At 43.0% G+C, this 16,452-nt stretch overlaps 1 protein-coding gene and 1 long non-coding RNA gene across 3 annotated transcripts in view; both read right to left on the bottom strand.

Annotated features, from left to right (window-relative positions):
• The window catches only part of Gpr63 (G protein-coupled receptor 63), a 42,777-nt gene extending 31,424 nt beyond the window's left edge, over positions 1-11,353 (bottom strand). The window contains exon 1 of the mRNA XM_070010171.1: positions 11,270-11,353. The gene's annotated coding sequence lies outside the window, so the exon portion shown is untranslated. The remainder of the gene's footprint in view (positions 1-11,269) is intronic.
• A 1,370-nt stretch (positions 11,354-12,723) lies between these two features.
• LOC138819178 (uncharacterized) overlaps positions 12,724-16,452 on the bottom strand; it is a 39,417-nt gene continuing 35,688 nt past the window's right edge. For both annotated transcript variants that reach the window (XR_011369341.1, XR_011369342.1), the window contains 2 exons: positions 13,209-13,262; positions 12,724-13,048 (listed from right to left, as the gene is read on the bottom strand). This is a non-coding gene — a long non-coding RNA (uncharacterized lncRNA). The remainder of the gene's footprint in view (positions 13,049-13,208; positions 13,263-16,452) is intronic.

The raw sequence follows: 16,452 nt of genomic DNA, 5'->3' as shown, positions 1-16,452 counted from the left end.
CATTTGGGTGGGAGGATGGGACAAATTATGGATGTAGCTGTGATCTAAACAGATTAAAAAGGCAAAATGAGGTGGGGCTGATGGCTCACACCTGTAATCCTTGCTACTAAGTAAGTGGTAGCCTGCTGCTAGCCTTGACCACAAAAGCTTACGGGCAGTACCTAGACCCTGAGTTCAAGCCCCAGGAAATCACTCCCCTCCCAAAAAAAGACAAAATGAAAGACTTGAGGGCTGGGAAGGTGGCTCGGTGGTAGAGCGCTTGCCTTGCATGTCTGAGGCCCTGGGTTCGATTCCTCAACACCACATAAGCAAAAAGAAAAAAGCCGGAAGTGGTGCTGTGGCTCAAGTGGTAGAGTGCTAGCCTTGAGCTGAAGAGCTGAGGGACAGTGCCCAGGCCCAGAGTTCAGGCCCCACGACCCGACCAAAAAAAAAAAAAAGACTTATACTGTGCTATTTATGTTTCTATGACTTTAGCTTTGGGCTTGTATGACAAGGTCAGCCTTTAAGTCATTACTATATGACGCTGGACTCAAACTCACGATCCTCCTCCTCTTTGCTTCTCCAGTGTTAGGATTGTAAATGCCTGCCACTATGTCTGGATTTTGTTTGTATGTGTTTGTTTGTATGTGCTTGGTTGGTTGGTTGATTGGTTGGTTAGTTGGTTGGTTGGTTTTGGTTCTTTTAGGACATTTATTATGTAGCTGAGTCTGGCCTCCAACTCTCAGTCCTCCTACCTCCACCTCCTAAACAGGGATGGTTAGTATGTGCCATTACAGTCAGATATTAGTACAATACTCTTAAAAAACCAGTTACAATGACAAATTCCTCTTGACAAAAGATTGGTGTGGTAAAGGCTCATGGATATTCACTTTTGTAACTTTTAAATGTTTTAGGGACTTTGCACCTATATTCCAAATAACTATTAATTTTCTTAATTACAAGGCAAAACTAGTTTCAGTCTCAAAAGGATATTTTGAACTTTGAAACAGGCACTGAGCATCTCTGTGGGTCCTCATGAAAAAAATATTTACCTGATCAATCTATTATCAATCTAATCTATCATATCTGAAGACTGTATCCCTCACAAAGGCTCATGTGTTGGAAGGTTTGGACTAGGTCAACCTAGTCCTGGAGAGATGATTGGATCTCAAAGACTATGACCTACTCTGTGAGTTAATCCATCAGTGCATTCATAATTTGATCAGGTTACTGGGAGGTGACAGAAAATTCTGGAGATAGAGTGGAAGTAGGTCAATGGGAGCATGTCCTTAGGACTACATTTTGTCCTCTCTCTCTCTCTCTCTCTCTCTCTCTCTCTCCCCCCGCTTCCTGTCTCTTCCTCCACTCACTGTCACTGCTCAATGCTCTGAGGTTTGAACTCAAAGTAATGTAATAGCCCACCACAGACTGAAACCTCAGACACTGTAGGCCAAAACAAACCATTTTTCATGGCATAAGGTGCTTTTTTTTCTGTTGTCACAGAAACAAAAGTTTGACACAGTTATGGTTCTTAGAGATAAAAAGGAAAATTGTAAATGAACAACCACCACCACAACAACAAAAAAAAAATTGATTTTGAAGGGTTAAGCAAAGGAATACACCCAGGTACAAAGGATTCCACAGAACCTACATTGGTCTTAAAGCCGGAAATACATCTGTTCCACAGCAGAGAATTCAAAGTCAGAGGACAAAGCACATAACTTGGGAAGTAAGTTTTGAAATGTGTGTTTACTGATTTTCTCTGACCTTCTATGACGCCATCAAATTCTAAAACCATAAGACTAAATGAAGAAAGTCTTACATTTTCAGTTTTTCATTGTCAAGGTGATATATAGAGGGGTTACAGTTATATAAGTAAGGTAATGAGTACATTTCTTGTCAAACTTGTTACCCCCTCCCTCATTTTTCTCCTACTTTCCCTCCTTCCCACCCCCTCAAGTTGTACAGTTAATTTCCAACATATGGCTTTGTTAATATCATTGTTGCATTGTTTCCCCCTTGTCCTTTGTTTCCCCATTGTGTTGCTCCTTTTCCCTTCCCTAATTCAGATAAATGCATATATACTTTCTATGTATATATTCCATACTCAAAAGGCCATGGAATGTGATAGCTCATCTTTAAGCAAAAATACAAAGATACATACATATATATATATATATACTATTTTTACAAATTAAACTATCATCTTCCTATATGTGAATAAGATATAAAAGATGCTAACTAAGCATAATTTTTGTGCTACTACTGGGCTTGAACTCCAGGCACCTTAGATCTCGTGTAGTTTTTTTCTTTTTCTTTCTTTTTTTTTTTTTTTTTGGCTCACAGCCGGTACTTTACTTTTGTTCTGGCTTTTAGCTAAGTGGCTGGAATTAAGAGTTTCACATATTTGTGTGCCCTGGTTGGCTCGAAACTGTAACCCTCAGCTCTCAGCCTCCAGAGTAACTAGATGATAGGTGTGAACCACGGATGCTCAGCTAGATACATTTTTTTTATAATGAAGCAGTTTCATTTCTATGATAAGAAGATATATTAGAGTATGAAAATAAAGAATAACTATCTGGAATCCTACCATGGTGACTACATATGAAACACAGACATAGAAAAGAGAAATTGGCAACATCATTATACCTTCAGTCAGGGCAAGTTTACATAACTTATAAGAAAATGGGGAAACTTCAAGTTGAAGACTTAGAATACCTTGTTAAGGGACTGGACAATGCAAAAGAAGGCAGAGAATTTGAAGAACTGAGTGGAAATGATCTGAGAAAATTCAAATACGGACTTCCTGTTAAATTTAGATGGCATAATGATTTATGAAAGGTTAATCCAGATGAACTACTTTACACCCAACCTGAAAGAAGTATGGCCATTAACCTAAATATAAAGTATGTATGACAGGCTGGACTTGAATCAGTTCTCCTTGTCTCTGCTTTCTCATGCTATGATCACTGGTAAATGGATGTATCACTGTGACTACTTTTTTAGGTTGGCTTTTAGCACAACTGTAATGTTTGTGAAAACAATATATTTGCAATTAGGAGGATAAGCTTTTTAAAAAAACCCCAAAGAAGCCTGGCGCTGGTGGCTCATGCCTGTAATCCTAGGTACTCAGGAGGCTGAGATCTGAGGATCGTGGTTCAATGCCAGCCCAGGCAGGAAAGTCCGTGAGACTCAACTCCAATAAACCACTCGAAAACCGGAAGTGGCGCTGTGGCTCAAGTGGTAGAGTGCTTGCCTTGAGCTGAAGCGCGCAGGGGCAGCGCCCAAGCCCAGAGTTCAAGCCCCACGACTGACCAAAAAAAAAAAAAGAAAAAAAAACAGAATATAAACTAGGAGTCACCTATTGACAATAGTGCTTCCATTATTCTTGTCTGTATAAGATCATTTATTCTAAAGAAGTTTCATTGTAGATAACAATATCCCCAGACAGACAGACTCTACCAATCACCAGCATCTACATTAATCAATTCTTAGGAACACAATTCAGCAGTTATCATTTTTCCAAAGGAAGATGTTCTTACCCTTACATGTTTGTTTTTGGGGTGAGAGGATGGGGAGCTCCCAGTCCTGGGGCTTGAACTCAGGATCTGGGAGCCATCCCTAAGATTTTTTGCTCAAAGCTAGTAGTGTTCTTCCATCTGAACCACAGCCCTACTTCAGACTTTTTTGGTAGTTAATTGGAAATAAGAGTTTCAAGGACTTTTTGCCTGGCCTTGTTTTAAACCTAGTTCCCTTTCCTACTTTTTAAAGACACAGTGATATATATGGGTAATTCTAGAAACACAAAATGCATAGACATTTAAATAAAGATTCTTGAAACTTGGATCTGAATAAAAGTTGTGAAAATTGCTTGAGTTAATTAACAGGCTGGGAATGTGGCTCAGTGGTAGAGTGCTAGCACGCATGAAGCCTTGAGTTCGATTCCTCAGTACCACTACACAGAAAAAGCTGGAAGTGGTGCTGTGGCTCAAGTGGTAGAGTGCTAGCCTTTAGCAAAAACGTTCAGGAACAGTGCCCAGGCCCTGAGTCCACGCCCAGGACTAGCAAAAAAAAAAAAAAAAAAAGGTTAATTAACATCTTTTCCCCAGGTTTTGGTCATGTTTCTTGAACTTAAGATATCTGTTCCAAATTTCTCCTCTCAGTTCTTTCTAGAAAGTATATATACAAAGTAAAGGACATAGCATTCATTGCCTTTTGCAAGAGGAAAAAACTGTTTGCTGGAGTATGCAAAACCTGTTTATTCAACACACACACACACACACACACACACACACACACACACACACACACACACACACACACACACAGAGCCTAACTCTTCATTACATGTATAATGAACATGAATGAATGAGCTTTTCTTTCCAATATATTCACAGTCTTGTTCCTGAGTTTTCTTTCTAAATCTCCTGTTATACAAGGAGAAATGGGTGGGCTCCATTTATCCGTCTTGCCCATACTTACTGGCACACTGGCAAAAAGCATTTAATCTTCTGCATCAAACTTGGAAAGAGCTTGCTGTCAGCTTTAGACACCATGTTTTAGAAGCATGGCATACTGCCTCCAGCCAACTAAACATTCAAGTACGTTGGAACTGCCCACACTGCAAATTATGTGGAATGTTCTCCATGTCTTGTGGTTGCAAAAGTACCGATTTTGTGCATCATCCAGTTCAAATGAGGGTCACATCTGACCTCAAACAGAAAATTCCCACGAAAATGAAATTATAATTGAACAAGAACCACTGGTTTTAGCTGTGACCTCAAACATGGGAAATGCTCTTTTTTGAGAGCTACAGATATAATAGAAACTCTGTGAAACCTATTAATGCATTCAAGTAGATACTAAAGCCTTCTGCTAAATATATGCATGACACTTGGAAGAAGGAAATGGAGGGCAGGGAATGTCAACTGCAAAGGAGATCTTCAGCAAACAAACACATTTCCAATAAGCACTGAATTAATCAAAGCAAAAAATCAGTCTAACAAGCTATTCATTTCATTTCTAACTTTCAAACCGAAACTCAAATATAGCAGTTTCTGCTGTGAAATGTGGTTGAAAAGTATTACAAAGGTAAAAGGGATAATTTTCCTTATAGTGACTTTAGCACTGAATTAGTTACCCAAACATGAATGAGTTCCTCTTTTTCTCCTTCTTGCCTTTCTTCCTTCCCTCCTTTCCTCCTTGTTTCCTACTCCTGCCTTCTTCCCTTGTCTCTTTCTTTCCTTTTTTCCTTCCTCTCCCTTCTTTTACTCCTCCTTCCTTCTCTCCTGTCTTTCTACTTTCTCTCTCTTCCTCTTTTCTTTTCTGCTTTTTGCTTCCTTCCCTTTCCCCTCCTTCTCTCATGGAGACAGAGTTCACAAATTAGAATAACAAGACTTCCAAGGTTTGTCACTCATTAGTTTAAGATCTGCTATCTTAAGCCTCTCACTAAGACAAATATTCTGAATGTCTTTTTTGAAATGCTAAAAGAAGAAAACATTACAGTCACATCCTAAGTTTTATCTAGCTTGGACTTAAAAAAGGTAAAATTATGAGAGCTAAGAAATTCTTGGCTCAATTAATATAACTGATCACATCAATAAGAGCAAGGGTAATAACTACATGATTATCTCCATAGATGCAGAAAAAGCATTTGACAAGATCCAATACCCCTTTATGATGAAAGCTCTGGAAAAACTAGTAATCCATGGACCATTCCTCAATATAATAAAGGCTGTTTATGACAAATCTACAGTCAGCATTATACTTAATGGCCAAAAGTTAACGCCATTTCCTCTAAATTCAGGAACGAGACAAGGATGTCCATTCTCTCCACTCCTCTTCAACTTAGTACTAGAATGCTTAGCTGGGGCAATAAGACAAGATGCAAATATAAAGGGGATCCAAATTGGGAAAGATTAAGTAAAACTCTCCCTCTTTGTAGATGACATGATCTTGTATTTAAAGAAACACATGGGGGCTGGGAAGGTGGCTCAGTGGTAGAGCACCTGCCTTGCATGCATGAGGCCCTGGGTTCGATTCCTCAGCACCACATAAGCAGAAAAAAAAAGCCAGAAGTGGCGCTGTGGCTCAAGTGGTAGAGCGCTAGCCTTGAGCTGAAGAGCTGAGGGACAGCGCCCAGGCCCAGAGTTCGGGCCCCATGACCGGATCCAAAAAAAAGAAACCCATGGACTCCACTCCCAAGTTACTTGAGCTGATCAGAAACTTTGGCAAAGTAGTAGTATATAAAATTGATGTGCAATAACAAGAGCACAGCTGAAATTAGGAAAGCAACCCCTTTTGTAGTAGACCCACAAAAAATAAAATACCTAAGAGATAATTAAAGAGGTGAAGGACCTCTATGATGAAACCTTTAAAAACCTGAAAAAAGAAATTAAAACAGAACTAAGCAAGTGGAAAAACCTCCCATGCTCCTGGATTGGGAGGATTAACATCGTGAAAATGGCAATCCTGGGGCTGGGAAGGTGGCTCAGTGGTAGAGCGCTTGCATGAGGCCCTGGGTTCGATTCCTCAGCACCACATAAGCAAAAAGAAAAAAGCCGGAAGTGGCGCTGTGACTTAAGCAGTAGAGCATTAGCATTGAGCTGAAGATCTGAGGGGCCATGCCCAGGCCCAGAGTTCAGGCCCCACGACCGGACTCAAAAAAAAAAAAAAAAAAGGCAATCCTGCCAAAGGCTATATGCAAATTCAATGCAATACCTATCAATATCCCAACCTCATTCTTCAATGAAATAGAAAAATCAATCCAAAAATTCATATGGAACAATAAAAGACCCCAATATTAAGACAATCCTTAGCAGAAAGAACAGCGCTGGAAGAATATCAGTTCCAAATTTCAAACTCTACTATAAAGCCACAGTAATCAAAACAGCTTGATACTGGCACAAGAACAGACCTAAGGACCAATGGAATAGGACTGAAGACCCAGAAATGAACCCATAAACCTGTAGCCAACTAATCTTTGACAAGGGAACTAAAGAAATAGAATGGAAGAAAGACAGCCTCTTCAGTAAATGGTTCTGGCAACATTGGTTAAACACCTGTAGAAAACTAAAGCTAGATCTGTATATATCACCCTGTACCAGAATCAACTCCAAATGGATCAAAGACCTCAAAATAAAAGCAGACACTGTGAAAACATTACTGGAAGGAATAGGAGAAACTCTAGGGCTCCTTGGCACAGGCTGAAATTTTCTTACTAGAGACCCAGAAACACAACAAATCAAAGAAAGGTTGGATAAATGGGATGGCATGAAACTGCAGAGCTTCTGCATGGCAAAGGACATAGCTAGCAAAATCAATAGAAAGCCCATGGACTGGAGAAGATCTTCACTAGCCATACAATGGACACAGGTTTCATATCTAAAATATGCTTAGAACTCAAAAAATTAAATCCCCCAACAACAAATCCTCAAAGAAACAAATGCCCAATTAATAAGTGGGCTAAAGATTTAAAGAGAGACTTCTATGAAGAGGAAATAAGAATGGCCAATAGACACATGAAGAAATGCTCACCTTCTCTAGCCATAAAAGAAATGCAAATCAAGACAACGTTGAGATTCCACCTCACCCCAGTTAGAATGGCTATAATGAAGAAATCTAGTAGCAACAGATGCTGGAGGGGATGTGGCCCAAAGATAACCCTACCTTCACTGTTGGTAGGAGTGGAAACTTGTTCAACCACTTTGGAAAGTAGTATGGAGGTTCCTCAAAAGACTCCACACAGAGCTCCCCTATGACCCAGAAATCCCACTTTGAGGCATTTACCCGAACAATCACAAACAAGGTCATGCCAAAGCTACCAGCACAACCATGTTTACTACAGCATTATTTACTATAGTTAAGTTCTGGAGCCAACCCAGGTGCCCCTCAGTAGATGAATGGATCAAGAAAACGTGTGTGTGTGTGTGTGTGTGTGTGTGTGTGTGTGTGTGTGTGTAATGGAATTCTATGCCTCCATCAGAAAGAATGCCATCACCCCATTGTCAGGAAATGGAAAAAATTACATTAAGTGAACTAAGTCAGGCCCATGGTTTCCCTTGTTTATAATGACTAGTACATGTTTAGGACAAGCAGAGAAGGTCAAAAGCTATGTACACATGACCATATAAGATTATGTTAAGCGAAATGTACCCCAAGACAGGACACAAGTGTTTTTTCTTTCTTGCTATTGTTTTTAATGTGCTTATAATGCACTATATGATTTTTTTGTTTCCTTTGTATGTTCTTCCCCCACAGTATAACCCTGTTTTCATTGTATTTGATTCTGGTGTTCTGCATCTTGTATATACATTTTTGTAATTTGGGGAGAGGAAGGGATATAGCAGAATGCTTAAATGGGGATGCAGGTTGACCCTTTGTGACGATGGAGATGTACAGAACACTATGATGAAAACAAACTTTACAATGGGGGGGTAGGGAGGGAGAAGGTGGGGATTTGGGGAGGGAAGGGATGGTAGGGAAAAAACAAAGGAGGCGGTAACAATGTACTCACTACCCTACTAATGTAACTGTAACCCCTCCGTACAATATTTTTGCTATATATATATATATATATATATATATATATATATATATATATATATATATAGCAAGAAATTATTGGCTCAAAATATCTATTGGTTGAGTAACTGTCCAGTTTAAAGGACAAATATATCCTTAAGATCTTTGGTCTAGTGCTCCCTGTTTCAAGCTTTGCAGGAGTTCAAGATCATGTTTGGTTTTTTTTTTTCTTTTGGCTAAACTGCTGAAAATGACAAGCCCTAACAAGAAGTATTTTTAGCTTTTGATCTTTTAGACCTGCTGTTCTCAGTGCATATGAATCTTCCAATCCCTGAGTGTTGCTTCCTGTGCTAGACAAACAGGTAGACTCCTAGGAATATTCATGTGATGAGGTTGCAACACTTACATAAATCCATGTGCATGTATGTGACACATGAAAGGTATTTATGCATGTATATGCATGTATCTTCAATAAAGAAAGTAACCATCACACAACTAGATGCCAGTGGCTCATGCCTGTAATCCTAGCTACTCAGGAGGCTGAGATCAGAGGATCAGGTTCAAAGCCAGCCTAGGCAAGAAAAGTCCAGAAGACTCATATCTCCAATTAACCACCAAAAATCCTGATGTGGAGCTGTGGCTCAAATGGTAGAGTGCTAGCCTTGAGTAAAAATGAGTGAACAGACTCTGAGTTCAAGCCCCAGGACTGGCACACAAACACAAACGCACACGTGCAAATCATTCATAAAACAATTAGCTCAAATCAAATATACAAAATCTCATTGTTTATAATAATTAATACAGTTCTACGAACTAACTGGCATACACCTGAGAAGACCAAATTCTCTCACAGGCTGGCCTAGATTACTGCAAACTTCAGGTACAATGGTAACTGCAGTTAGGGTTTTACGTATGTGACTTTTCTAAGTATACTCAGAATGCTCAATTGACTCCAAACTCTCAGGAAATACTGGCAATGTTCAGTTGCTGCTGTTGTTCTGTGTTTCACTTCGGTATACCTGATAACAAAGTGGCAGAACTGAACTTCAGAGACAAAAATCTATGTCCCAAACAAAATTTATCATGTTCATGGTTATTCTGAAATGCTTTTAAAACTTCCCTATTCTAAATAAGATGTTGCCTACTACTATCTGATATACTATATACATATATATAATTATATGCAAAACATATGCCTGTAAACTTAAAAGCTGTATGACACTTCTTTAAATAAGGTCTCATATTTTTATGACTCCAAGATCTGGATGATGCAATCAGTGATGTCACTAGGATTTTGGCTGGGCAGCAGTTCACACTGTACAGGGCCACTGCATCCCAACTCATTTGTAGCCGACCTTAGATGTGTCAACAATAAGTAGAAAAGACAGCAAGAGGAAAAGACCAGGGTCAAGACAGGCGGGTTCGTTTTTTCACCCGTGGGACACATGGGAAAAGATACTTTACCCATTGGTGTAATAAGTGTACTGACTTAATAGGGCAGGTTTTATGATTACCCACCTCATCCACTGGTAGGTCTGCCTGAAGCAATGTCACACAAGGTTATGCAAGGAACGTCGCCTTTTGTTACTCATTCTTAGAAATACTCCTCCTAAAATTAGTTGGAGCATTACTCGTCTAAAACATTATTTGAAAACAAAATCACCCCCCAAAAAGGTAACTGTGAGTGTGTGTGTGTGTGTGTGTGTGTGTGTGTGTGTGTGTGTGTGTGTGTACCTGTGTGTAAAGTTAATCCTCATCCTATCTCAGTGGGGGGGGGGGGACAAAAACAACTTCACCCTACTACAAGAATTTCTAATTTTCTGTATCCAGACTGAGAATCGACATACTTCACCAGTGGCTAAAACATCACATTGGAAAATGCAGACCAGCTACAGGGGAAATCTTTGATAAAGGTAGGTTGGGGAAGGATCCTGGACATTCAGGGTATTGAGAGAGGCTAGGGGTAGGGAGACAGACGCGGGGGGGGGAGGGGGGGCAGAGAGAGAGAGACAGAGACAGAGAGACAGACAGCGACAGAGAGACAGAGAAAGAGAAAGACAGAGACAGAGAGAGACAGATAGTGACAGACAGCGAGAGACAGAAAGACAGACAGACAGAGAGAGAGAGAAAGAGAGACAGAGACAGACAGAGAGAAAGACAGGCAGAGAAGTGATGGAGAGAGATGGGGAGTCGGGATCAGAGAAAGAGACAGACAGAGAGAGAGAAGGAGAAAGAGAGAGAGAAACGGGAAGAGACAGACAGACAGACAGACAGTGATTCCCAAAAAGGAGCAAGGGAGCGGGAAGTCAACCTCAGGTCTCCCGGAGCCGGGTGGCGGTGAGCGGTGGGCGAGCGGGCGCCCGCCGGGCCGGGACGGCCGGGGACCTGCGGGCGGGGAGACCCCGGGGCCGCGTCTTCCGCCGGCGGGCGGCCGAGCGGGGAGCCCGCCCGAGCGCCCGCTTTCCTCGAAGGCCTCGGCCGGGCTGCGCGGCGGAGGGCTGGGTGTGGGGAGGGCGGAGGAGGGGGGGACGGGGAGGGGAGAGGGCAGGGCAGGGCAGGGGAGCGGTGAGGGGCCCCCGGGCCGCGGGATCAACTCCAGCCCAACCGCAAGAACCCCACCTCAACGCCCAGCTTCCTGGCACAACTTCAGCCCCCCCAACCCCATCTCCCCCACCGCGCCCCCCACGCGCAGCGCCGCGCGCCCCCGGCCCGCCCCGGCCCGCCCCGGCCCGCCCCCGGCCCCGGCCCCGGCCCCGGCCCCGCTCACCTCGTACAAAGGGCCGCGCAAAGCGGGCGCCTCCGGCGGAGCCCGGCCAGCAGGGCCCCCGCCCGGCCCTCCAGCAACTTTCCCGACATCGCCCCCCGCTCCAGGGCCGCGGCGAACCCGGCTTCCAGCGGGGGGGGCGGGGGGGAGAGGAGGAGGAGGAGCCTCGCGGCCGGGAGGGCTGCGGCGCGGGGAGCCCGGGCCGAAAGTGGGGAGCTCCGCGGGCCGCGCCTCCGCCCGGCGAGCCGCCGAGGGGTTCCCGCCCCCAGGGTAACCAAAGCCGCCTCTTAAAGGCGCCGGCCCTGTTTTAGGCTGGGGGGGGGGAACCCCAGAGGTGTAGGGGTGCGGGAGGGAGAGCGGGGGTAAGGAAGAGGGAGCGAGGAGAGAGAGGGAGAGGGAGAGAGAGGTCCGTGCCCCCTTTCCCTCTCTGGGTTGCGCCCTGAGCCCAGGTAAACCTCCGATCCCCACCCCGCCCCGCCTTCCACGCGGGAGCCTGCGGGGGAGAGGGTGAGGGGGGGTCGGCTACCAGCCCAGAGGCCACCCCAGTCCTGACTGCCCCGACAGCACCCGGACACCCCTCTCCCCGAGCCCAGCGCCTGGGCTCCACCCTGCCCTGAGCCCCGAATGCCCCCCGCTGCCCGTCCTTCCCCATCTCCAACAGTGAAGTGAGGGGCGCGTCCAGGAGCGCGGGACACCCAACACCCGCCTCTGCTGTACTGCGTTATTTTCCTGTGGCCACGCTGTCCTGGTGGTCGCCAGCTGGATCGCTGGACCCACCGACTCTCCTGCCTACACCCAAGAAGGCTCCGGAGAAAAGATCCCACGCACACGGAGTGGCGGCGGTGCTTTCCAGGGACGCGTGCTGGCGTGTCCCGTCAGCATCCGCCCGCCACGGCGATCGCCCGGAGACCACAGCCGCCGCCGCCGCCGCCGCCGGCCGTGCGCAGGCCTGGGAGGCTCAGGGCAGGAGCCTCTGCCCGGGACCACCACACCCGTGACCCCAGTACCGGTGGGCCTGAGCCGCACGGGGACAACCACTGTTCTCGAGATCATTTCTCTACCTCCTGGCTCCCACTCTTCCTTCTTCTTCGTACGGTGCGGCTGAGTGCGGTGCCATTTCTACTCTGCACGAGGTACTCCTTGGGAAGCGAAGGGGCCCTCTGGGGTTCTGATCCAACACCATCCTAAGCCCAGGCCCAGGGGAGGGAATGGCATTTTCCAGGTCACTCAGGAACTCACTTGCAGGAGCCATCACCGCCCTGAGCTGAGTTCTGAGCCCCTTTGCTGCAGCTGCTGTTGAAACAAATGCTGGGGTCCAGCTTGGGGGGGGGGGGAAGGGAGGAGGAGGGAGAGAGCAGGGAGGAGGAAACATGCAAGAGGTAGACATAATATCTATTGCCAGATGTGGAAGGAACTCAGCCCGGCGCTTCAAAATAGGAGACTTGAAGATTAGAAGCTGTAAGCAAATGTGAAGATAAAACTTTTATGGTAAGCTCACTTAGAGTCTGGATACTTGGATATGACCCACGCTCTCAACTCATACTGACTTCAGAAAACCTACAGGAGAGTAGCTTGGTTACTGCTTCATATTATCTCTGAATCCCAAAAGAAGAACATACAAACAAAAGTATTTCCAAAAAAAAATCTTCCTTTTTTCTTCCTCTGAAAAGGTGAGGACTCAGTTTCCCTCCATGTCTTGTTTAAAGGCACTGGTTCTGTTTTCTCTAGTGGATTCTATACATTCACCTCCAGGACTTCCTTCAACGTCTTTGGCAGTGGATCCTATCAGCCGGAGAACACACAAAATATCGTTTTCCTTGGACTCAGTTGGATCCTGTACTCACCTCTGAACTACTCATGAACTTCCATGACATGAAAGGCACAGAGCCAGGCTGGACTCATTGGCCTATGTCTGGAAAATGTCAGGGGAAATAGAACTTACCTGTCTCATTCTCCACATACACCCAAAGCCAAGGAACTGAGTGGGAAAGATTCCCTAAGGAAAATGACAGTGTTGTTAATCAGGGGATGAATATTGAGTAGCTGAAGAGTATAGATTCCCATGCCCCAACACACACACACACACACACACACACACACACACACACATCACTACCACTGCTACCCCTTACCATGGGACTGTCCCTCCCTGCATGCTGATGGTCATGATGCTGTAAATAGCCATCCAACCACATCCTTTGGCCCCAAGTCCCACTGAGATGTTTAATACCACCTGCAAACAAATAATAGCTAAGACATAACTTTATTTAAGGACTTTTTCCTTCAAATTGTAAGTCTTCCACCATACACTTCAATTCAAATTCATTGTTAGGACTTAGATTATTATGTAATCCATTCAACGTGGTAGGGGCCATATAAATCCCTTGTTACTGGTGTATTCATTCAACTTGGGGTGGGAGTGGGGGAATGTGCTCTATAATTAACCACACGTCAGTATATAAGGGCCATATGGCTTAAGTTCATTTTCACACTTTAGAAACGTATTCTTTATAAAGATAAAGAATAGAGATAGAATGAAGAAGTTTATATTTTGCCTACCAAAAATGCCAGTTTCTGCTTTTCTCTTCCCACGCAAGACCATTTCTTATACTTGTTCATTTTTAAAATTTTATATATTTCCTTTATTTGAAAGCTTTATGTAATTCTGTCCACATCATAAGAGAATGGACTCTATTTTCTAAAGTTTGTTATTATTTTATTGTTAATATAAAGGAAAGGTGATGTTACAGTTACATAAGTCAGGTGATGAGTACATTTCTTTTTGAGCAGTGTCACATTATCCTTCCTTTTCTTCCAGGTTTTCCCCTGGACCCCCCTCCCCCACAAGTTATATAGTTCATTTTCAACATAGTACCTAATAAGTATCACTGCTGAATTAGTTCACCCTTTGTTCTACCATTTCTGTGCTCTTCCTTACCATCCCCCAAACACATAAACTTACATACAAAAGTTACAGAAATAAAAAATGGCGACAAAGGAGGAAAAAAGAAACAAAAGCAAAATAACAAAAATACCCTCATGTTTCCATTTCTTGTAGTTCATTTCAATAAACATCATCTTATATGATCATATGCATATAGCTATTGAGCCATTGTGATCCTGTCCTAAAAATATCCTCCTTTGGCCTCACTGTGTAAATGTCAAGTCCTATATAATTTATCATGTCCAAGTGTATATTTGTCTTTTACACTCCAGTGTGTTTACTTGTAGATTATTTAGGCACATTCTCGTTACAAAAAAATGAGGGAAACCATGCAATCTGTTTCTTTGGGTCTGGCTTACTTCACTTAATATAATTTTTTCCCAAGTCTTCCCATTTCCTTATAAGTGGTGTAATATCATCCTTTATGGTAGAAGCATAGAATTCCATTGTGTCTATTTGCCACATTTTCGTAATACATTGGTCTGCTGAGAGGCCTGCCATCAATGAGAAGATCCAGACTGAAATCAAGACAGTAACTCCATTTGTAATAGCTTCTAAGTAAATAAAATTCCCAGAAATTAACTTTAACCAAAGATGTGAAGGACTTCAATGATGAAAACTTGAAAAACTTGAAAAAGGAAATTAAAGCACATTTAAGGAAATAGAAAAAAACCTTCCACACTCCTGGACTGGAAGTATTGTCAAAATGCCAATTCTTCCCAAAGATATCTACAAATTCAATACAATGCCCATCAAAATTCCAACACATTTTTTTCAATGATATAGAGAAAGCAATCCAAAACATCCTATGCTATAATAAAAGACCCTGAATGGCAAACGTAGTCCTTAGCAGGAAGAACAGTGCTGGAAGAATATCAATAGCAAACTTCAACCTGTACTTCAAAACCATAGTAATAAAAACAGTCTGGTACTGGCATAAGAATAGGTCTGAAGACCAATGGAACAGAAGACCCCAAAGTGAGCTCACAGATCTATTGCCACCTAATATTTTCTAAAGTTTCTAAGACAGACTTCAGAATACTCTAACATACCCCCTTGTTTTAGGAATAAAACAATTAAAGCTCAAAGATTAGACTTTGCAAGGCCACACAGATGTATTTTTAGCATCTGTAGTGTGCCTATTTCAAAGGAACAAAGTAAGAGCATAGAATGTGGTCACTATCCTCAAAGAGATTGAATTTATTTAAGAAGATATAATCATCTAACACATAAAACAATTACAGATCATCACAATGTATCAAAAAGAACTTCCAAGTGGAGGGAAGGGGTGATATTGTCCCAAAAGAAATGTACTCTTTTCCTGACTAAAGTAACTGTAATCCTGCTGTACATAACCTTTATAATAACAATTAACAAATAAAAACTCACAGTAAAAACTATATAACATGAAATCCAGACCTTGTAGTGAAAGTCTGTAATCCCATTTACCCTGAAGGCAGAGACGTGTGAATCTTGACCTGAAGGCAAGATCAAATTCTTCAAAACAAAATACTAAGGCAAGTGATAGGGCACTTGCCTGCCATTCTCTAGGCAATTGGGATTTGAGCTCAGAGCCTCATGCTTGCTAGACAAGTGCTGTCACACTTGAACTATAACCCCTGCCCTCTCAACTTTAGTTTTAGTTGTTTTATTTTTTTTAATAGGGTCTTATTTATTCCTGAGCTGGCCTGGATTGAGATTCTTACCTTATATCAATTAAAATAATGGACTTGTACCCAGCTTTTCATTGGCTGCTAAACACTTTGGCCAGATTAGCCTTGAACTCCAATCCTCCTGATCTCAGCTTTCTGACTAGCAAAAATTACAACCCTGAGCTACTGCAACCAGTTTTATATTTATTATATATGTTGATTTATAATGTAAGCCTGTTCAAAATCAGCTAGAAAGCCTTACTTCTGAAGCCAACTTGACTGGATATGAACTGTAGCAAGGCATTAAGCAAATAACACCTCTTCATGCTCTTCAGCATGAAGTAAAACCCGTAAAATAGTTCTTCTTGTATGCTGACTAGATAGACACTCTAACGTTCCTATCACCCGAATGCTTTGTGAAAGTACCAATCAATGCTTGAGAAAACTTCAGCAAGCACAGATTCAGTTTGGAGGTTGGAGATGGATATTTCTGAGGCTAAATCTTCCCAAATGGTTTCAATGTGCAGTTGTGGCTGAGATCAACTGAGCAGAGCCCATAGCAAAATGCGTCTGAGCGGCCAGTCAAGCAT

Source organism: Dipodomys merriami, unplaced genomic scaffold (assembly GCF_024711535.1).
Source record: "Dipodomys merriami isolate MVZ:Mamm:240054 unplaced genomic scaffold, mDipMer1.0.p SCAF_8, whole genome shotgun sequence".
NCBI classification, from domain to species: domain Eukaryota; kingdom Metazoa; phylum Chordata; class Mammalia; order Rodentia; family Heteromyidae; genus Dipodomys; species Dipodomys merriami.
The sequence above is the reverse complement of the archived record's forward strand: the minus strand, read 5'-3'. Positions and strand labels throughout refer to the sequence as shown.